Genomic DNA, 23,737 nt, shown 5'->3' with positions numbered 1-23,737 from the left:
GGTATTTGAAGGATTTATCAAAAAATAACAAGAAAAAACATCTGGACCGAGGGGCCCTCCTGCTTGGCAGATCAGAATAGGCCTGCTGGATTTTGGCTTCTGGTATTGGAGAGTTCAGAGCCATGTGCTCTTATTCCTGTAGCCTAATGAGAGTTGATCTGTCTAAGAATTCCTTCAAATATAAGAGTTGGAAATTTGTTTGGGAAGAGTAGAGCAAGTGCTAAAAAGTAAAAACAAAAGTCTTATTCAGTTCATCATCCTGGCAGACCATTGATCCAACTAATGGGGAAATTAAAGCAATAATATTGCCTCGAATTTCCCTCTTAAGCTACCATGCCAACCGACAGATGGGCTTATTGCTCTCTCAACATAAGTGTGCAACCCATATCCTGCCCAAGAAGCGAACCTCGTGATTAGCTTCTGTTTTAAACTCCTCAAGCTTAACATGAAGCTTATGGAGAGCGACCAGATCATTGTAGATGTTCTGTTGGCTTTTAAGGTCTATCAATTCAGTCTCCAGATTGGCCAATGATGCCCAAATCACCAGAACAAATACAGGCTTCTTTCGAGAGACATATGTATTGCATATAGTTCTTGAACGTTTCCCGTAATGACGCAGGGAAGTAACCGGGGCAGAGTTCCAATGAAATGCATTTCAGTGTACAGCGACCTCCAGTGTACTGTCATCCTTCAATGTCCATCCAGGCCTGAAGGCCCTAAATGAGGGGATGTCAAATTTGTTTAAAATAGGGGATTTTATCGGACAGCATGCATGCACATTTTTTTATAGCAGTGAGCCACAGGGAAGTTGTCACTGTAACATAGATCATACCTAGATGACAGGACAAGTCGTGAACAGAGGAATAAAACGTACATTTCCGACCAGAGAGGAAACAATCCCACAAACCATCATGCACGACAAGGAGATCCTGAACACAGAGACCACTCCCAGCCGACTTATCAAAAGCACTGTCCGTTACTAATTTGAAGTCCCCACCCAGAATAATATGATGGTCCAGAAATAGCTACATCTTCTGTGTAACTCATTCCTAGACATCACAGATGTATGACTCAGGTCCAGAAAAGTATACAAATTACATGGATTAGCCCTAGGGGAACAGCCACCATCGAAAACCTGCCCTCCATGTATGCCACATGACAGGTATATTTCAATGGTACAGAATGATGAATAGGAATGGCAGCCTCCTCCCCACCTTGTGAGTGACCTGAGAATCTAGCCAAGTAGCAGTGTGAGGACATGTTCATGCAAAGGAGTCTTCCTTGGAGGTCAGCAAGCAAGTGGATTTCCTGCAGAAAGGCCACCCTTCCATGATGTCGAGCAAGAAGAGAAAACACCTTCCTGACCTTAATGAGATTATTAAGGCACTATATATTCCAAGAAAGCAGAGTAAATAAGAGATTTCCCTTACTATCCATTGTTCAGACCGCTTAAGAATTGTATACAGCATCAAGTGCCCTTGTTATTTGATGTACGTGGGAAAAACTGCCCAGGAAATCTGACAAAGGATATGTGAACATCGCTCTTGCATTAAGAACAAGATGCAAGAAAAGCCAATGGAAGACCATTATAATGCAATGAATCACAAACAAAGCAAGTTGTTTTTGTTTATTATCCAGGTGGTCAAACCGTACCCAGAGTGCAGTGGTAGAGCTACGGCGCTCACACAGCTCGAACAGAAATGGATAAGACATCTAGATACTGTGCAAAATGGTTTGAACACCCATATTGAATGCTCAGTTCTGATGTTTTAATACATTATGGCATTTGCAGTGAGTTCTCATTAGCATTGTGCCCCTATCATCTATATACACTGTTTAATATGGTTTTAACATCAGGAGTGAATGGGTATTTCCGATGTTCCAGTGATATCTGGAATTTCCAATGAATTAAAATGCGCACCAAGTTTCCATCTTATCAGAAAATGTATTAACACGTTATTGGGCCTGTGTGATTAGGAGCTTCTGTTTTCTATTTCAAATGATCAGTGCCTTTGTGATCAGTAACTTCTGTTTTCCATCTCAAACGATTGTCGAGTATTAGTACCACCCATAACATTTTGGGGGTCACCTAACAGTTGGGCATTGTGTTTCTCGCAATTGTGCATCATTAAATGTGGCTTAAATACACCTAATTCATAGGGTGTCCTGTGTATGTATGCATTTAGTTTGCCAGCATCAACATGATATGTGCATTTATGGAGTATGTGTTCCTCTGTGTGGTAACATACCTACAATCTTGTACATAGATATGGCCACCACTCCAAAATGGCTGCTGGGAACTCTATCCCCCTGCAAATACATCACATGATGATTTATCCTGTGATGTTTTATGTAAACCATGGGCGCCCGAGGAGCAGGAGCTCCCTTACACTGCAGGAGCAGTGGCCAGGATCCCCGGCTGGAAGGTAAGCCTTCTGGCTGAACAGCACATTTGTGCTATCTGGGAAACCCTTCCCCGAAGCTGCGGCGGGACGCCGTATTATTGCAGCATATTTCAGCAGCTGTTATGTTAACTCGCACCTGGCCTGTATATAGCCAGATTCACCCTTCTTGCTTCGTTTGAGCCATAATTTTGAAACCAGCCACCATTAGGCACCACGAGTTGTGGCTACTCAAAGATGGCCGCCTGCATGACGCGAGGTGCATCCTCCTCCATTTCTGCCTGACTGCGCCCTGATTGGGCATCCTGGTGCTTTTGTGCACCAATCACGAGCCAGCAGGCGAGTTCGAGCTGGCCCACCACAACGAAGGCTCACATGGACAAAGGCTCTCACCCTGCCTGTCCCGAGCCTGTCACTTGCCGTCAGGCCGTCGGCCAGAACCCCTGCCTGTCCATACCTAACCCATATGCACGGCCAAGGTAACATTATAACCACACGTGACATTATTGTATTATTACTCTAACCCTGCTACTATTCACTGCTATGCATACGCCTATCAACTAATGCAGCACACCTGGCCTCCAAAGCTCCCAGGTGCCATAAGTACTCGTGATCCCATGTATTGCATATGTCCACATCCTTCCGCATTACATATCTTTTGTGATGCTCATTCCGAAATATATTAATGGCTCAAGCACCGAGCTGCCTCAATTGCTCTGCCTTGGTGATTATACTATTTGTGTACCCTACTAATGTACCTTACTGCATCCATAGGTGTTACATCACTATCCTCCCAGCCCAAATGTGATATTTCATATCAAGGCGCCCGCTCATTGTATTCATTGCATTTTACCCATTCTGCATTTTAGCCATACTGTGTCTTTCAAATCTAAGTGCTACCCTCATTGCATTTTAGCCATACTCTGGGCCTCATCACGACTTTAGCAGTAACCCTTAAATCCGGTGGTCGCGCTATTACGCCGGATTTAAGGATCCGCCAAATCAGGACTTCGGTGGATTTCGCCCCAGCTCTTGGCTGGGGGGAAATCCGCCGAAAATTCACGCTATTACCGCCGGCTCGAAATCCGCCGGCGGTAAGAGCGTGAATTTTCCCCATTGATCCCAATGGGGAATGGGGCATTCCCGAATGGGCTCAATGGGGAATGAGGAATTACATTACCGCCGAACTCGTGATCCGGTGCTATTAGCGCCAGCGAGTTCGGCGGTAGGACTAATACCGCCAGCGGTAATACCGCCAGCGTTACCGCCAAAGTCGTGATCAGGCCCTGTGTCTTTCAAATTTAGGGGCTACCCTCATTGCATTTTAGCCAAACTGTGTCTTTCAAATCTAGGTGCTACCTTCATTGCATTTTAGCCATAATGTGTATTTCAAGTCTAGGTGCTACCCTCATTGCATTTTAGCCATACTGTGTCTTTCAAATCTAGGTGCTACTCTCATTGCATTTTAGCCATACTGTGTCTTTCAAATCTAGGTGCTACCCTCATTGCATTTTAGCCATACTGTGTCTTTCAAATGTAGGTGTTACCCTCATTGCATTTTAGCCATACTGTGTCTTTCATATTTAGGTGCTACCCTCATTGCATTTTAGCCATACTGTGTCTTTCAAATCTTGGTGTTACCCTCATTGCATTTTAGCCATACTGTGTCTTTCAAATGTAGGTGCTACCCTCATTGCATTTTAGCCATACAGTGTCTTTAAATTTAGGTGCTACCCTCATTGCATTTTAGCCATACTGTGTCTTTCAAATTTAGGTGCTACCCTCATTGCATTTTAGCCATATTGTGCCATTTGACACCTAGGTGTTACCTCACTGCACCCCAGCCACAAACCCTTTCTCCCTCCTGGCCCAGGGAGAGTCTGACCCGACCTAGGCCCGAGCCCTGGTCCCAGAGTTAGGTTAACTACCATCACCTCTAAACACTTGCAACAAACTACTTAGCATGTGGCCCTTGAATACTAGCCTGTTCGCCTGCCTCCTGCTCCTCTTAAAGACTGCAGCACTGCTTAGCAAGTCACCCAAATCACCTATCATTATGTATTCGACTATCAGTAATACCCAGCCACCTGGCTGTGCCACTCCACATACTGGTGACTCACAGCCAGTGCTGCCTACCAGCCTTCCCCGCTCCATTTACCAATACTACAACCACCACAAGCCCCCAAATCAAGGGAGCCCTAATCTATGCTAGATCGCTAGTAGCTCACGCAACAGAAATTGCAGACTTGATCCTTGAAGAAGACCTCGACCTCCTTGCCGTTACAGAAACCTGGCTACACCCGGCAGTTGGCCCAATGCTCATGCTTGCTATCTCAGATAATTACACTATCCTGAGACACGACCAACCCAACTCTAGAGGCGGGGGCATTGCTATCATACACAAATGCAGCCTTACCATGAGAAGTATAACTACCATAAATCTCTCTTCCTGCGAATTACTCTCAGTTAAAGTCCCTCTTACCTACTCCCAAACTCTCAACATACACCTGATATATCATCCTCCAGGCCCAATAGGGACATTTGATGAAGATATTAATACTATACTATCCTGTAACCTCAAAAGCTCTACCCAAGTACTCATCCTTGGGGACTTCAACATGGGATACAATGACCCAGAAGACCATAGTGCCAGCTCTATACTTAGTACCCTCTCTGATCTAGGATTCACCCAAAGATGTATGGAACCTACACATGTCAAAGGAAGAACACTTGACTGGGTGGCTGACTACAATTGTCTAGCCAATATCATCAACATCTCACCATTAGCCTGGACCGACCACTATTTGGTATCGTTCACACTCTCTACCAACCGACCCCCACCCATCAGTAGGGCCCCACCCACACTCATGAGAAACAAGAAGTGCATCACTGTGGAAAGACTCATCCCGAACCTACTCCCCACACTAAAAAAACTCCCTGACAACCTGGACCCTGAGACCAAGGTCGAGGAATATAATAAAATTATGTCCACGTCGCTGGATCTAGTCACTCCCTTCAAACTTAGACCGAGCAAGCCTAAAACGCATCTGAACAAATGGTACACACCATTCCTCAAAAATCTAAGACAGCAAAAAAGAAACCGTGAAGCCACTTGGAAAAAACACCCTTCAGTATCCAATAAACTCAAACTAACCAAACTAGCAGCCCTCTACAAAAAAGAAATCTACCTTGCTAAATGATCTTCCTTTGACTCCAGCATAGCCCATGCAAAATCTAACATGAAGGAACAATTCTCTATCCTGAAAGAAGTAGAAACCCCTATTGCACCCCCAGACACCTGTACTAAAGACATAAACTGGTGCTCAGAAATTCAAAAGGCCCTTGCCAACAATATCACTACACTACAAAATAAAATTGCTTGCAAAAAAGCCTCCCTGAATGACCCTCCCACCTCCAAAGCTCCCGAGAAGCCCACCGCAAGGGAAACTACCCGCTTCAATTTCTCTAGTCATCACACTGGAAGTAGAAAAAACCATCCTGTCGCTAAAACCATCTAACTGTCAGGGCGATCTGTGCCCTGCACAGCTCATTATACGTGGAAATACAGAAGTACCTGGAAGAACACCACCTACGTGGAGCTAGGCAATCAGGCTTCTGTCCCCAACATGGGACAGAGACTGCCCTCATTGACCTTAAAGCCCAGATCGACAAGCTTAGAGACAATGGCCAAGCCGCCCTACTCCTCCTCCTAGTTCTCTCCGCAGCATTTGACCTAGTCGACCACTCTGTTTTATGCACTCACTTACATACAGCAGCCCACTTTTCTGTTGAGGCCATTACATGGATCAGATCATTCCTCAACGGCAGAACTATGAGGGTATTTTCACCTACAGCTGCAGCAGAGCCCATTCCCATCACTTGTGGCATGCCACAGGGCTCCTGTGTCTCCCCCACCTTGTACAATATATTTACCAAGCCCCTTTTCGATGATTTGGATCACCTCGGTATCACCTACACTAATTACGCGGATGATACCCAGATCCTCCTTCCGCTTTCTGGAGATTATGGAAAGGATTTGGCCTTGGTGAATAGAGTTTACATTATCATCCAGGCATGGATGGCCACACATGGACTATGCCTGAATGATGATAAAACTGAACTCATAATTCTAGTTACTACTACCAGTTTGAAGAAACTGGGCCCTGCCTATTGCTCCTTCACGATTGATGGCAATAGCATTAATGTGGGACAAGAGGTCAAAACCTTGGGCTTTTACCTGGATTCCACCTTCTCCTTCCTCAAACAGGTCAAATCTCTAGCCTCCTCCACGGCCAATACCTGTAAATTGATCCGTGCAGCCAAACCTTTCCTGTCTGATACCAGTTGCTTGACCCTTGCCAGAGCCCTCATATTATCCCGCCTGGACTACTGTAACACTCTTTATCTTGGGTCCTACAAAGCCATTACCAGCAAACTCCAAACTCTCCAGAACAACACTCTTAGAGCACTCTTAGAGCAGTATTGGGCATCTCTAGAAGAGAGCATATCACAGCATATCGTCAACAGAATAATTGTCTTACTGTCAAAGACAAAATCCTCCTGAAAACGGCCTCACTTACTCACAAATCGCTCAACAACGCCGCCCCCATCTATCTTATCGACAGATTCCATTGACAGACCTCCCTGAGACCAACAAGAACAGTATAAAGACTGCCTTTCTGTCCCCAATTTTAAACATTCTACCATAGGGGGCAACAGTTTCCCAGTCAAAGCAGCAAAACTGTGGAACTCTCTACCACCACCCCTCAGAATGGACTTGCACTATCAGAACTTCCGAGCGAAGGTCATTTCATGGTTGAAAATGATAGGCCTCCCATCATAGCCAGTTGCCTATTCGATCAGACTCATGCCTATCTATGCCTGCTTGTATATATGTTTATATTCCTCCTATTACTATATGCTATATGCTATATATTTGTTCTTATGTTGTAATCAAGCTTCGCAATCTCATGTAAATGCTGCACACTGTTACCCGGTATGATGGCGCATTACAAATAATAAAACAAACAAACAAACAAACATTAGACATAATGATGGTTGAGTTGAGTTCAAACACTTCAGCACCCCTGTGTTGCACATCACAGCATTCTTATCTGTACGCAGGGAGTTAGAGGATAGTTTCTTTTCACTCAAGAAGCCAGTAAGTTTCACAACGCTGAAGGGATGTAATTTTGCTATAATGCAGACATGTTACCGCACTTCACCACATAATGATGTTGGTTTAAGCAGTATGGTGTTTCACAAAAAAGAAGTAACATGCAACATTTCCTGCAGGATAGACGATTTCAATGCCTGAAAAAATAAGGTTGCATTTGAAGAGGCATCATCGTAAACATGCATTTGAAAGGGTTGCTTGGCGTACAGTGAACGCACTGACACAGATGAGCTCTGAGATGGGCAATCCCATGCAGACTAATTATTAAAAATGTAGACTCATTTTCAATCTTAAAGGAATAGCTTATGCTGTAATAGGAATTGGAAAAACTATGCTTAATTTCAACAAATATACAAAATAGGACATGTGGCTTTGAGGTAAAGAGTTTTTCTTGACTTCCAGCATCGTGCTTTGCTCAGAGTGATAATACATAGTATTTTCTGCAGAATAAGCTGTGTGAATGCCTAACGTAAGAGATGAACCGTAGAGACGCTATTAGAAGCTTGGCGGTTTGGGAATAAGGGTGCCAGTAGCAACGTACCGGCACCCTTTCCGGACTGCCAGACTACGAGAATGTCTTCAGGGCCCGGTGCTCCCAGCAGGTCTCACCTGCCGGGAGCACCAGCCCCTTCAGGCATGGTTTTCACGGAAGCACTGGCACCATTAGCAACAGTGCTGGTGCTTCTGTGTCCCCATTTCCATGGAGTCCTACGGGACTCCATGGGAATAGGACTTACACTTTCCGCTACCTGACATCCCGGGCCGCCGGGACTTGTAATGTCCCCATGGCCCCTGGGATCTCAGGAGGCGGAACGGTGTTACGAGGTCGGCAGCAACCGCCAACCTTATATAATGAGGCCCACTGTGTTCTATGAATTGGTTGCCCCTCATGTACATGTATGTGATTTTATTTTAATGACATTTTGAAATGTATTTGTTGTTGAAATAACAATGATTTTATGCTTTTCCTTTCTGTATCCATGAGTTGCTAGTTATGATTTTAAAAGGTTATGGACTGTTAAATATTGGTTTTAAGATGAATTTGCTATACACTCTTGTTCTTTTGTTTTGTTTTGTAAAAGTTTATAACAAACCATAAACAAAAAAACATTAAAAGCGGTCAGCTCACAGTTCATGAGGTTTCAGGGATTCCTTCCCCAAGAAATCAGCTCTTCCAGGTTTCAAAGCAACAATTACTTCCAGTCTCTTGACTTTCAAAACAATTCCAATTCAACTCCATAACCATTCAGGCTTTTCAAAAGTTCCTATTTCTCTCTTTGTATTTCTCAAGCACAAGTAACTGTAGCAAAATTCAAGCTTCTTCACATTTGTTTTCCGTGGGGTCACTCGGTCCAGGCACAGTTGTCAGACCACACAGTTCACCCATTACAGGTCACGCAATGGATAACCCATGACACCGTTGCACTTCTGTATTCTTCAGATATATCAATCAAAACTCATTTCAGATTCTCCTTGGCATTCTGCTTTGCCATAACGTACATTTCATATAACACATTCCATGGTGTTCACCTTTTTACACCACCTTACTTCCACTTTACTCATAAGGGTTAATCCTTTGCATTAATTGTGTGTTACATTCATATTGACTCATCACATCTCTCTGTTGGTTCGGTATTCACCAAGTACTTATAATGCTTCATCTTTCTCTGGCATTCCACTATGCTTGTCACACTCGCAGGAATACTTATAACGCTTTTCAGCTTTATCCTGTATTCAGAAATGTCTGTTACACTCTGAAAAGTACTTATGCCAATCTGCAGCTTGTTCGGCATTCAACAACTTTGGATTTACTGTTCTGTATCAATTGTAATGATTGTTAGTGTGTTAGCTATACCAATACGCCTCTCTCCAGCCCCGGAGTGCCCCGGTATGATGTTCCCTTCTCTTATACTCACTGGTCTGTTATCGCTCCTCCTGGCCTCTTGATTTCGCTTTTTTCAGCTCTGCCTGTTCCTCACATGAGCTTCTGCGAGCAGCGCTCGCCGTCCTCGGTTTCAGATGCATGTAGCCACGCTCTTCTCTAGTGGACGCTACCAGTGGCCAGTGGCAGTATAGTGAAAAAGGAGAACCCGCACCTCCCTGGGACCAGCCCTTAGTGCAATAAAATCACTCCTAAGCACCTTCCCACACAAGTAAGTTTATGCAAAAGCACGATGAACTCAGTCTGGAAGAAAGCCAATCACACAGAATGTATGATGCTTGCATTTATTTCTACAGTGTCTAATGAGAACTAAGCAGCATTTTACAATAATATGGGAATGAAAGTGCAAGCTGTATAATGCCAATTGTCAGTCACAGATGAATATGCAATTATTTTGTATTACGCTCCTAGATAATGTAGATGAAGGCACCATCAGATCACACCCGGGACCCTCGCCGCTACAGGTGCCCGGCACCCCTCGAGAGAGGAGGGGAGGACTGGCCAAGCCCCCCATAGTCCTACACCAGAGCGGGGATGTGATGCTAGGAGTCTCGGCCCAGATAGTGCACGGCTGGTCGTCCAGGCACTGTTCCTCTTCGTGCGTGCGTTTCACCAACAGCCCAGAATGAGTCCCTCCCTCACTGGCCCAGGTATAGTTCTCTTATTAGGGGCTGCACGTCAATCATTATGACGCACCAGCTCTTCGAGAAGCTTCTGGACTCACTCTTCCAGGCAGCAAACATGTTTTCCCCTGGAAAGTTACAACTCAGAAACAGCCAGTCTTGGCTCCGAGGCTCCATGTACATTGTTTTGGCATTCCTGTGTTATCAGTGCACCTGACTCGCAGCGCGAAGAAGAGCAAGGCTGTGCAAAGCTGTGCTTGGCTCCCAAGGGCTGCGTAGAGCCTCTTGCAAAAGCTAGATGTTTATGTCTTCAAGAAGGGCCTTCGCAGTTAACCCCTTACAAGCATACGGGCTCACCCAGTTCGAGAGGCCTGGCTGATTTCAGCATTTTCCTCCACACTTCGAATAAGCTCTAATACACACAAGATAGCTCAGTAGGTTAGTGCAGGTTACTGCAAGTGCTTAGAGACTTTTCACGACATTCCACCCCTTTCGAAGTGAGGCCTGAAAATGCTGACTCAGTTCCATGATTTAGAAGCATGTACGGTGTGCAGTAGGCCGATTAAGCATTTTTCTAGCGCAGTCATTCTAGTATAAAGGAAAGACATTCTGCGCAAGAACACAATGAAAACGATAAGAATAAATATTAGGGAAATCAGCAGCCACAGCAATGGATGCAGCATTATATTAAGCAGCTTAGTGGAGGAGGGAGACCATCCAGTGAATACATCCCACCAGTGGTGAGTAGTAACCAATTGCAGATGGTCAGCAGTTTTGATTAATTGGTTCCTGTCTATCATCAGCTTGCACTCTACAGAGATAACTGAGGTAGCTAGCATCTGGAAATCCTTCCAAGCAGTTTGGGCAAATTAATGAATATAAGGTGTGAGTAACAATGTCTAAGATAGTCACAACCTGATCTATGCAAAATACTTGAGGATTCCCTAATAACCTATAATTGTTAATAAGCAAGGAATGATTAGTAACTATGCAGGCTTTATGCTGATCTATCTGGAAAATGTCTGTCCCATTAATGTGGTATTGCATCCAGGTGCACTCCCCTGCTACGGGATGCATGCATGGGTCCGGAATCCTTCCAGTTTGGGGACACACGCACCCCTGATCCCAGGGCATGCAGGCATGACTGTGGATGGTGTCGTTTTGGCTGTCTAACCATTCCCCTCGTATCTGTGGAACCCACCAGGAACCATTGATTTTCATAGGCAATACTATAAAAGGACACCATATTTCTAAAGCATAAGCGGTTCTACTAACTTGCATTAAAGCATGGCATGTGTTAATCATGCAATCAAAAGCAAGCGGTTTAATTCGTATGTTTGCTGGTAATTGTAGTTCTGCATGCCAGTGGGTTGAGGATAGTCGCCCCCATTCGGAGCGGAAAGCCAACACCTGCTGATTTAACAAAGTTTGCCATAAAATGCATCGTGTAACTTTAGCAGTCTTGTTGACCTGCCCTATGGCAGAAAAAATGTCTTCATAGCTAAAATTCTGCCATCTCCAGTGGTTGCCAATACTTGTAGCAGTGTTGCGCTGGGTAGGTCTTATCAATGGTCCCCACTGGGCCAGAAGTTTTATAGCGGCACTGGTTTCAGAACCCATAGTGGCTAACTTATTGCACACAGTTTCTATGTCAAAAGCATTTAAAGCTCCCGTTCCCACCCCTGCTGCTCCCGCAATTAATGAATCTAACCCCCTAGCTACGCGCAATTTGGCGATGGGCCATAGAAACTGACTCCAATTGTAGCAGCTTGGTAGTACTAAGGAAACATTGCCTCGTGATAAATCTATGTTTAAGTGTACCTCTGTAATGATAGCGGCATGCATTACATGTTTGCAATTTAAATGTTGTCTTACTACTGGAAAATCTAGCATGTTTACAGTTTCTACTTTGTGTGACTTGAAGAATACCATTCTTCAAGTGGGATGCCTGCCATATACAATATTAGTTTTAGATACAAACACCATACTACCATCCGGTAGTGGCTGTTTCAAGGTACAATTGTATGAAATGCATTTAGTCAAGTTATAGTCCAAAAAATCTTGGCGAGTGCACTTGCTGCAGTTCTTGGGGCAGAAGAAACATGAAACATCAAACAAATTATTTGATCCATTCACTGAAACGTTTGGGCCTAAGATTTCATAGGCACCAGTCATATGAGTCAGTGACAAAAGGTGTCTGACAATATGCCAAGCTAGTACTTTTGCAGTTCCATGTGGATACTCATTTGTAGCACTTTTCTCACAGGTTATGGTGTGGTTGTAGTTATCGCGCAGGACTGGAGCATCAGATGTAGTGCATGCGATTCTCAGAGTCCATGTAGCGTCTTGCATCAACCCATTCTTTACAGAGAAAGCTTTTGCTTGGCAGGCCAGGAGCACCCACATCAAGGTAAGTCCCATCCCCTTCATACTGCTCTACGTTCGTGGTGTGAGCCTAGTAGCGGGAATATAAACAGGCATGTCAGAACTTTGCAAAAGTACTACATAAGTACTTCCAACACCTTCACTTAATACTTCCCCAGCCTCAGGCTTTTTGTTTGGCTGGTGAACCCACATCTTTTTCCCCGTGCTACCGAAGCCTCCTACCCCCCTCAGTGTAGTGTCTGGGGATTGCTTACTTTCTACCAGTAGGGGAACAACTGCTTGCTCACAAATCAATTGTGCAATTCGGTCATATTTGATTAATGGTACTGCAGATGCACCAGCGTTGTGTAAGAGTACCAAAGTACCAGCAATGCGTCCATAAGTTCCAGCCAGCAATTTGATGCCAATACCCAGCGATATGGATTTGGTTTGCCCCGCTGGTATAACATCATCTTCACAGGTAGATAGGTCAAGCCTAATGCTGCCTGCAGTGGCTTGCACAGACAGCTTTGCTTCTTTGTCGGTTTTCCACACAACAAGAGTCTTTGTGGATTCCACTTTCTCACTTGTCAGTCTCACAAAGGGGGTCTGCCGGTTTCCCAACGGACGATTGTTCTGTTCAAACAGCACTTGTGCCAGGTGTTTGGACCACCCCTTGAGAGTGTGAGTCTTAGTCAGTTTCTTTATTTGTTGCTTGAGCAGCCCATTGCTGCGCTCCACCAAAGCAGAGAATTCTGGGTATCGACTGATGTGCAGTGTCCATTTGATGCCTTGTTCTAACGCCCAGTCTTGCACATTGTGTCCAGCAAAATGGCTGCCTTGGTCTGATTGGATTTCATCTGGGATGCCATAGTGCCTGATGAGGTATTCCATTCCTTGCAAGGTAGCCCGTTGATCTGCATGGGTAAGCTAACAGCAGTGTGAACAAGAAAGGTTCCCAAAACAAGCTACCTGTTGGTGTCACACTATCGGGCTAGTGATGTAGATGAGAATAAGGCACAAATAAATCACGATCTTGTATTAAAACAAATATAACAAGATATGCACGTAAGCTAGTATTTAGTTAAAGAAAAAATATATACGGTTTTATTTTTCTACATAAAAAATTGAGCTTGATAAGTCCAATTGTTAAAAAAGCACAAGACAAAAACAGAGAGAAAAATCACAATCCTGTTTAAGGAAAAGAACAATTCATGTGAAAACACTCATAGGAATCTGCTTGCTTGATTCCCATTGTACATCAAGCCTATTCTCTTTCAAAAGGTGATGTTAGTAGTAGCAAAGGTGACTTCACAACATAGACATAACATACTGATATTATTGCCAAAGTACCAATCGGGACAATATGTGTGCATAGGCCCATCTAAGGGATGTGTCGACAGGATGGCTCTGTTTCATGAGAAAAATACAGTCCTTTAGAATTTCATGGATGACTGCTGTCCATTAGATGAATGTTGGACCAGATAAGGCTTTCATCAGGACACATGGAGGCGATAGTAGTGACCCAAGCATCATATTCTTCGTGGTGGATCTGAGATGTCTAATGCTGTCTCTCTAGGGACAAAATAAACATATAAATTAAAAACTAGCTATATTTCGAGTCACATTCGTGAAGATGCCTTTATCAATATTACTATGACCAGCCCTTTCATATATTGATCAGTGTGCACCCAAGACATCTCCGTGGTTAGTCACATGTATGTCTATCAGAATTATTTTGAATAGCAAAGAAATTCATTCATTTTACCTTATTAGTGTTGCATATACCTCTAGATGTGATAACACATCTTACATTATTACATTGGAGAACTTATGTTACTACTGTTGTTCTAATATTTATACAGATCTAGATTGCTTAGCCTAGTACCTTAAGATGGAACTTTTAGTGAGGCATTCTGGATAAGTCTGGCGAAGTCGAAAGTTGCTTCGTGCAGCTCTCAGAAGGCAAAATATGCCGAACGTGGCCATCAATGGCTAGATGGGAGAGGTAAAAAAGTGCATCCAGTGCACGCAAACATGTTATCAGATGGCTAAAAGAAGTCCCATATGATGTGACGGAGATCAAACTAATTATTCATACCTTCCATTGCCAAACAGGCTGCTGAAATCAGCAATGTAGTAGTCTGAAGGGAGGCGTCCCGCAATGCTGGTGTGCTGCGTCCCGGCAATGTAGAAAAAATGTGTACCAGGTGTAAGCGCGTACGCAAAATAACATGCTGCAAGACACAAGAACAGTGGAAGCTATAGAATGATAGCTTTCTAATGCGCTATATGCGTGAGGGCAGAAACTAAATGAGGAGGACTTACTTGTACGTGGTTGAACGAACTCCTCGTTCCGTGTTCAGGCACTCACGTACTGGAAGGGATGCGGCTAGCTGATCATGTGATTGCTATGCCGCATTATAAATGATCACGCGCTGACGTAAGTGTGATGACATGATACTGTTGGAAAAAAGCCTGTAGAGGCTAAAAACAAAGTCGGCCATCTTGAAATGGCTCAAGAGAGGTAGAAATGCGGTTGTCAATGTGGTCGCATGTGTCTAGAAAACGCATTGCTTTTGAAAATAAGGGGGTGCTGAATACTAATATTATGCATATATCAAAGAATTTCAACAAACGAATTAGAGAGACGCACAAACATTTTCAAAAAATCTTTGTGAAAAAGCTTTCAAAGACCCAATAGTTGGGGAAACAAAATCCTGTATCTGTTGCTGTATGATTTAACGAAGAGAAAGGGAAAGAAACCATATGTCTCAAAATCACGCATGGATGTATATTGCCGGATACAAGAGCTAATTTATAGTGGATTTAGTAGATGTAAATGGACAAACCCGAAGGACAGGATGTTACTTGTGTACAAACAAGTTCCATTCGAAATATAGATTTAATCCACATTTAACCAAATCTTGTTTATGAATCCATTTTTGTTCTAATTTGCGTAAATTGAGGTCCCTATCTCCCCGACGGGGGTGTGCATCAAGAGTTTGTAAGACGAACCATGTCAAGTCGTTATAGGAGTGTTTCATTTTACTATAGTGATCTACTAATGGTTTGTCTTTGATGTTATTCTTAATACATGAGCGATGTTCCCCTATTCTTGTCCTAATGGTGCGTTTGGATTTTCCGATGTACATGATATTACATGGACAAATGATACAATAGATAACCCATTTGGTTGCACAGTTTGAAAAGGATTTTAAAGTCCAGGTGCCAGTTTTTAGTTCAATGCTTTTAACATTTCTGGTGAAATTGCAAATTAGGCATTTTCCGCATTTAAAGTGGCCTACAACTGGAGGTAAGCTCCATAGTGTTGGTTGTGTTGGTAATTTAGTGAGCTGTCTAGGGTACGTGTGGACCAATCGAGAGATTCTGTAACCGTGTAACCGTGTAGAGATTCTGTAACCGTTTAAAAGCAAAACGGGGAGGAGGAATGGAAAAAGCCTCTGTGTTTATCATTTTCCAATGTTTGAGGATAGTTCTTCTTAGAGCATTGCTGATGGGAGTGAAAGTTGTGACACAGGTAATTTTATCCACTGCGTGCAGTCTTGTTTGACAAGACAATCAGCTCTAGGAGTGTTTTTAGCTCTTTTGTACGATCTCCTGATGGTATGGGAGGGATAGCCCCTCACTTTTAGGTTGTTCTTGAGTTTTTCACTATGGACTACAAAATCTTGTTTCTCGGAACAATTCCGTCTAATCCTAAGGAACTGACCAAACGGAAGATTTTCTTTCAATGATTGGGGATGGAAGCTATCAAAGTGAAGTAATGTATTTTTTTGAGTCGGTTTCTTATAGAGACTGGTTCCAATTGTATTATTGGATATGTGGTATATCAGAAGATCCAGAAAAGGTATTTCTCTATTGTTGGCGTGACACGTGAACTGACAAAATTAATTTTCTTAACTGACCCAGACCAGATTGCACCTAAGAATTTCACCTCTTGGGCAGGCCCCTGTACCTTTTTGGGATTTATGGCCCACCCCCGGTTTTCCATGTGTGTGATACATTTTTCAGCAGCTTTTTCTACATGTTCTTTCTCAGCACTGGTCAGCATAATATCATCAATGTAATGAGCAACATACACACCATCCAACTGCACCATCTTTAAGTCTCTGGCAATCAATGCATGACACAGAGTGGGACTATGCAATGGGGCAATTTAGTAAAGGTAAATTGTCTGTCTCCCCAAGTGATAGCAAATTGGTCTTGTGATTCAGTGTCAATATCAATGGAGAAAAATGCATTGGCCAGGTCAAGGACCACATGACATTCACCCACTTCTTTCGTAAGGTTTTCAATCAGAGTAATGATGTCTGGCACCGCCACAGCTAAGGGTGGCAGCTTCTTGTTCAAGGCGCGAAAATCAATTGTCAGACGCCACGCCCCATCTGGGCGGCGGACAGGCCAGATCGGCGAGTTGAATGGACTGACTGCCGGCCTCATTATGCCAGCTTTCACCAATGACTCAATAGTTTGACCAATCTCTTTGTGCCCTCCTGGCAACCTGTACTGGTTCACGCACACTGGCTCAGCAGGAGGAGGTAAATGCAAGGGGGTCCATTTGGCATGCCCAACTACAATGGGGTTAACAACTCTCACATGGACCTTCCGATTGCCAAAAACAAATTCACCTAAATCTGTAGTCACACTTTTGCCCAGCAACACATCCATGCCAAAAATATACTCTGGTATGTCTGCAATCAAGACATTTGCTGTGAAAGGCAATCCCTCGCCAATTGACATTTTTACATTAAAGGCTTTTGCAACAGTTTCTGCTCCCCCATAACTATTGACTAGAACTCTGGGACCAGATAATTTACTGGGATTGCCATTCAAAATGGTTACCTCAGCTCCCGTGTCTAATAGAGCCAAGACGTGTTTTACTTTCTCATCCAAATACAATGTAAGTGGCACAAAAGGGCATCTGTCTCTGGGACTGGTTCTCTTTATTAACCGTACCTCAAAGACAGAGCCAGCCCTTCACTTGTCCTTTGCCAAATCAGGGTAACCTTCTGCTCGCACTTTGGGCTTCAACACCTCTTCTTAAGAGGGTGCAGAGGGCTTAGTTTTTCCTGATCCCTGTTTTCTCAATTTCTTCCATTTCTCAAGCAGCACAGGTGTGGGTTTACTGTCTATCTCTTCCCTTGGAATTCCCGCTTTTAGCAGGTCCACCCACATTTGTCTGCGCGTGACCTCAATGGTGTCAGCTTTCTCTTTAGACTTTACATTTTTGCCACGCTTTTTCTCTGAATCATTATTCGCCGCCATCAGGCGTGCCGCTTTGTGCACATCCAGCCCTTCTAATTGCCCTAACAGAAGTGCCACTTCACCAATGGCGTTGCCTTGCGCTGGCCCCAGCAATGAAAGCAATGCTCCCTTCATATGACTCGGAGCATTTCTCAATAAGCGCGCGCACATTCCAGCTGTAAACAACTTCATGTCAGGCCCTGCAAAATTTGCACTGTACAGTGCGCACTGTAAGCCCATCTCTCTAAGCTGATCTGTCGCTTCCGTTAGTGACCCCCAAACACCCCAATTTTCTTCCATATCCATCGGACTCGCATACAGATTCAATAGGGCTGTCTGAAGCCAATTAAACAAGGAATGCGACCCTTGCTGCCCTAGCGCACCACGCACTATCTGCCCCAGCATTACATTAGTAGTGAGTGAACCCATCTTTAACAATTCTTCTGGGGTTAAGAAGATGCTATCGGCACTAATATCCCACAAACGTAGATACCACTTCAGAAGTGCTTCACCTGCCCTCTGTCTAAATAACTTAGCAATCTCTAAAAGCTCTGTCTGTGTATAATCGCGGACAATCCTAGTATTCTGAATGTTTGCACCACCAGCTTGGCCTTTTGACTTGTTAGTGATTAACAGCCGCGCTGGATAAACACATTTCTTTGGAGCACATTCCAGCTCCTCTTCATCAGAGCAGTCTAACTCTGCAAGCCTGACTTCAACAGATTCATTCCAGTCAAATGTTTGTTCAGTTTCGCTGTCACTAACTTCACCTGACCATAAATGTGGGTCCCAGTTATCTTTCCTAATTAGTGCACGAATCCTTATCTTTGACGGATTGCCCTGCCGCTGTCTGCTCTTGTGCGTGGCTACACGCACAGCTAAAGAGGCACACCTGTCCTCCATCTGATCGGCCCACTTAACGGACGATTCAAGGGTCTCTCTCATAATGATTTGTTGCTCCTGGAGCATGGAAATCTCATTGGTTAATTTGCAAATCTGCGCATCTTTAAGCAATTCATTGCCATGCAACTTCCTGAGCGTCTGCAGGAATAACCAGCCTATGTTTCCTGCTGCTTTTAGCTCCCGTCTGCATTTCCCAAGCGGTAAACTCTCAGGCACTCACTAATTACAGCTGGGGAAACATCATTTTCAAGCATGTCCCATGCCCTCGGTGCCGAGTACCGATGCAAAATGTCTGCCACACCCGACCAGGCATTTGTGGCCGGCCATCCTGGAATGTGACAGAGTGCACTATCTCCCACATTGCATTCATCCTTTGCTTGTTTCTTACAGAAGGGCATTGTGCTCGCAAAACCCTGCTCACAGCGCCAAATGTAGTGAAAAAGGAGAACCCGCACCAACCTGGGACCAGCCCATAGTGCAATAAAATCACTCCTAATCACCTTCCCACACAAGTAAATTTATGCAAAAGCATGATGAACTCAGTCTGGAAGAAAGCCAATCACACAGAATGTATGATGCTTGCATTTATTTCTTCAGTGTCTAATGAGAACTAAGCAGCATTTTACAATAAAATGGGAATGAAAGTGCAAGCTGCATAATGCCATTTGTCAATCACAGATGAATATGCAATTATTTTGTCTTACGTTCTTAGATAATGTAGATGAAGGTACGATCATATCACACCCGGGACCCTCGCCGCTACAGGAGCCCGGCACCCCTCGAGAGAGGAGGGGAGGACTGGCCAAGCCCCCCACAGTCCTACACCAGAGCGGGGATGTGATGCTATGAGTCTCGGCCCAGATAGTGCAAGGCTGGTCGTCCAGGCGCTGTTCCTCTTCGTGCGCGCGTTTCACCAACAGCCCAGGATGAGTCCCTCCCTCACTGGCCCAGGTATAGTTCTCTTATTAGGGGCTGCACGTCAATCATTATGACGTACCAGCTCTTCAAGAAGCTTCTAGACTCACCCTTCCAGGCAGCAAACATGTTTTCCCCTGGAAAGTTACAACTCAGAAACAGCCAGTCTTGGCTCCCAGGCTCTGTGTACGTTGTTTTGGCATTCCTGTGTTATCAGTGCACCTGACTTGCAGCACGAAGAAGAACAAGGCTGTGCAAAGCTGTGCTTGGCTCCCAAGGGCTGCGTAGAGCCTCTTGCAAAAGCTAGATGTTTATGTCTTCAGGAAGGGCCTTCGCAGTTAACCCCTTACAAACATACGGGCTCACCCAGTTCAAGAGGCCTGGCTGATTTCAGCATTTTCCTCCACGCTTCGAAAAAGCTCTAATACACTCAAGATAGCTCAGTAGGTTAGTGCAATTGCAGTTTACTGCAAGCGCTTAGAGACTTTTCACGACAGGCAGTGAATAGCGTTCGGTGTCCCACAGCTCCTGCTGTGGATACCGGGAAAAGGGGACAGCAGACTTCTTGACCCTTGCCCCGGTGTCCTTTCTGGACTCCTGCTCAACCCGGCTTTGCTCCGGTCAGTTCCTCTTCTGCCCACTCTGCCTCTGCACATTGCGTTCTCTCTTGGATGGCTCACACCAGGATGGTTCTCTCTAGTTGCTCGGGTGGTCACTTATTTTATACAACTGGGATCTGTTAAGTGGTTTCAGATGTAAGTCCTTCATTCTAGTTGCCTGACCATAATTAGGCCAATTAGCTGTACATGCCTGACCTTTACAACAGCACTCCTCCAAAGGCCTTTTCTTCATCTCAGTACCAACGTGTTGTGAATAAATGGGAGATTGCATTACTTCCAGTTGCTTCTTCCCTGTGTTAGTACTTCTTTGACATCTTTTTATATTAATAGGAGTCCATCCCACCAGATGAGCTGTTTTTCTAGTAGATTTCTTCCGTGTTCTAGTAAAATATTGGTATTTTGGAGCCTACGAAGGCGCTTGGGACCGAAGGTTTGTAGTGAAAAGGGAATGGAAGATACCGTGCCTCACCATAGGACATCCTCTCACCACTCCCCAAGTATTCTCCACTCTTGTGATCCTCCCTCACATATCCACCAACAGGGGCAGAATCCAAAGTAATGACCTTTCACTGGCCACCTGAGCAGAGAATCCTGCAGGAAAGCAAGAAAGGGCGCCCTCAGGTTCCTCACAATTCCCACTGTTAACTGTGGTGTTGCGTCCTGATGAAGGCCTGTGTAAAGAGAATTGGGAGACATGTTGACGTGTTTTGGCCCCTTGTAATGGGGCAAAAAACATAATGTTGACATTGTTCATTTTGCCTGTTAAGTGACATTTCATTCATGACAAGCCAATAAAACATGACGCCCTGTCCACTTTCTCTTTCTCTACCTCCTCTTCCTCCTCCTCTACCACTCCTGGCCGATCTTTGGAAGTTTCTCCTCCTTCTTTCTCCTCCTTTCCCCTGTTCAGAAGTGACAATGTTTCTAGCCAAGTCCGTTCTATGAAGGTATCATCAAAGCAGCTTCTCCCCAGCTCATCCAGAACCATCAAGGACCACATTGACACCCTTGCTCCAGCCTTGGGCGATTTCTGCAATCACTCCTTTTCCACTGGAACCTTCCCCTCCCCCCTTAAGCTCTCTGTTGTGCACCCCCTTCCAAAGAAGCCCTCTGACGATCCTTCCTCTCCTGAAAACTATCGCCAGATCTCCATCACTCCTTTCCTGGACAAACTCCTGGAAAAGCTGCCCATCTCCCAACATAATCTGCATACTGAATATGTTGGTTGACCTGCTCTCTAATCTTGACTCTAATCTTCCTTCTGTCCTCATTCTCTGCGATCTATCCTCTGCTTTTGACACAGTCAACTATGTCACCCTGCTCAATCACCTCCGTGACAACATCGGTATCACTGGTCAGAGCCCAGGCCTGGTTGACCTCCTTTCTCACCGACCAACCCTCCAAGGTCCAACTGGGGTCTTTCCTCTCTTCTATCTCTCTCTCTACTTGTGGGGTCTAACCTTTCTCCCTGGCTTTTTAACCACTGCCTGGCACCTTTTGCCCACTGCATCACTACTCTCTTCTCCAATTTTCAATGTTATGCGGATGACATCCAACTCTCTTTCAGGCTCTCCTCAGCCACATCTGCTCCTTCTCTCATACCAGACTGTCTGGCTACAATTCAGGAATGGTGTGCCACCAATGATCTCTGCCTTAATGCTAGTAAGACTGAGATTCTCCTCATCAGGACACCTGCTCCCTCCTTTCCTCTCTCTTTGGCCGCCCACCCTGGGTCCTCTTCCTGCTCCTACCTGTGATGTTCAGAACCTTGGTGTCATCTTCGACTCCACCCTCTCCTTCTCTCCTCACATCTCCGACGTCACACTACCAGCTGCACCTCCTCAGAGGTATTCTGCATTTTCGCATTTTCCCACAGAAGCTCACTGTCTCCAGAGCCCTGGTCCTCTCTAGGCGTAACTGTAGCAACAGCCTGTTTCTGAATCTGCCTGTCTCTACTCTTTGACCTTTACAACTTAGCCAGAACAGGACTGCGAGACTTGTCCTTGGCCTCAAGTCCAGGGTTCATATCTCCCCGGTTCTGAAATCTCTTCACTGGCTCCCTGTGGCTGCAAGGATCAAATTCAATACCATTTGCATCATCCACAAGGCTTTCTGGGACCTGGAACCACAATACCTTCAACTTTCTCATCCTAAACATTTTCCTTCTCAAGTTCTCCGCTCATCCACCTTCAACTCTCGGAGGGTCAGACAATTCTCCAAGAAGAGAGTGGGGGGCAGATCTTTCTACTCGGCTTGGGATTCCTTCTGGAACAGCCTCCCTGCTTCTCTCAAACTTGAGCAGAACCACCTCTAGATCTGGAAGCAACTCAAGACCTTCCTTTTTCGCTTCTGCTTTCTCTCCTTCTCTCCCCTGTTTATGTCCCTAACTGCTCCACGCACTGTTCACCTGGCCACCCACTGAACTCGGGCCCAGGCTCCTGCATGTCCAGTTGCCCTTGCACTGCCTCCGGGCTCCACCAGCACTTAAGGGTCTGTACCTGGTCTTCTCTCTGCACTTACGATCCACCCTCACACAGCACGTATTGAGTTACCTGCGGGCTAGGTCACCTACCAACTTGTTTGTTGATTGTGATGCCCTTAAGCATGTATACTTTGTTTTACCTAAATGAGCCAACGGACAGGTAGTATTTGCCAATTTCAAGGAGTGGTCAACTGATGCAAAAAACAGTAATTAGAGATGTCTTGCCCAACTCCCTTACCCCCACGAACTTAAAAGATATCCCATGACCCTAAACCCACCCCACCACCCAAACGCAGAAACTTAACACATGTATGGCAAAAGCCCTTGGACACTAAAAAGTTCAATGCCCTCTTGTCGAAACTTAAGTACTAACGCTGATGACATTATCCACCTATATCAAAAGCAACTGGATTGCACCAAGAGAGTAATCACAACCATGGTAAAACAATCACAGTGAAGACAAGGTGGCTATTAGATAGGTTTCATTCCTCTTCCATTAACAAAGAAAGACTGCGTGCCAAACACTAGGGAGCATAAAGTTAAACCATGTGATATCAATGCATGAACTTAATTGGATACCACTCAAATGCACTCTCACCACCAAAACACCAAGAAGCTTATCAGCATACAGACAACGGTTCTTCGCACAGAAATCCTGCAGCAACAGAGTAGGTGAAACTGGGTAAATTGCCAGGATCAGACGGTTTTCAAGGCAAGTTTAGCAACCGTTAGGAGGGAAAAAACCTTGTAAATCAAGACGGCAAATGCTACTCACATTAACACTTAAGCAAAATAATGATAATGTACTGTTCAGTAATTACCAACCAGTCTCCTTAATAAGGTGAGGCTGTCCGCAGAAGAGGACTTGCACTTTATTTAATTATTCATTTAGCACTTTGTGTGCTTTCTCCCAGCCATTCTGCCCATCCTCGTTCCTTTCCCCCCTCTCCTCACCAGCCTGTTCCCACCTCCCGCCCTCCCTGATTGGTAGCTTGAAACCTGGAAGCCCTCATAGCTGGTTCTCCCAGGGCTGCTTGATCGA

Source organism: Ambystoma mexicanum, chromosome 5p, assembly GCF_040938575.1.
Source record: "Ambystoma mexicanum isolate Mex_15411 chromosome 5p, UKY_AmexF1_1, whole genome shotgun sequence".
NCBI classification, from domain to species: Eukaryota; Metazoa; Chordata; class Amphibia; order Caudata; family Ambystomatidae; genus Ambystoma; species Ambystoma mexicanum.
The sequence above is the reverse complement of the archived record's forward strand: the minus strand, read 5'-3'. Positions refer to the sequence as shown.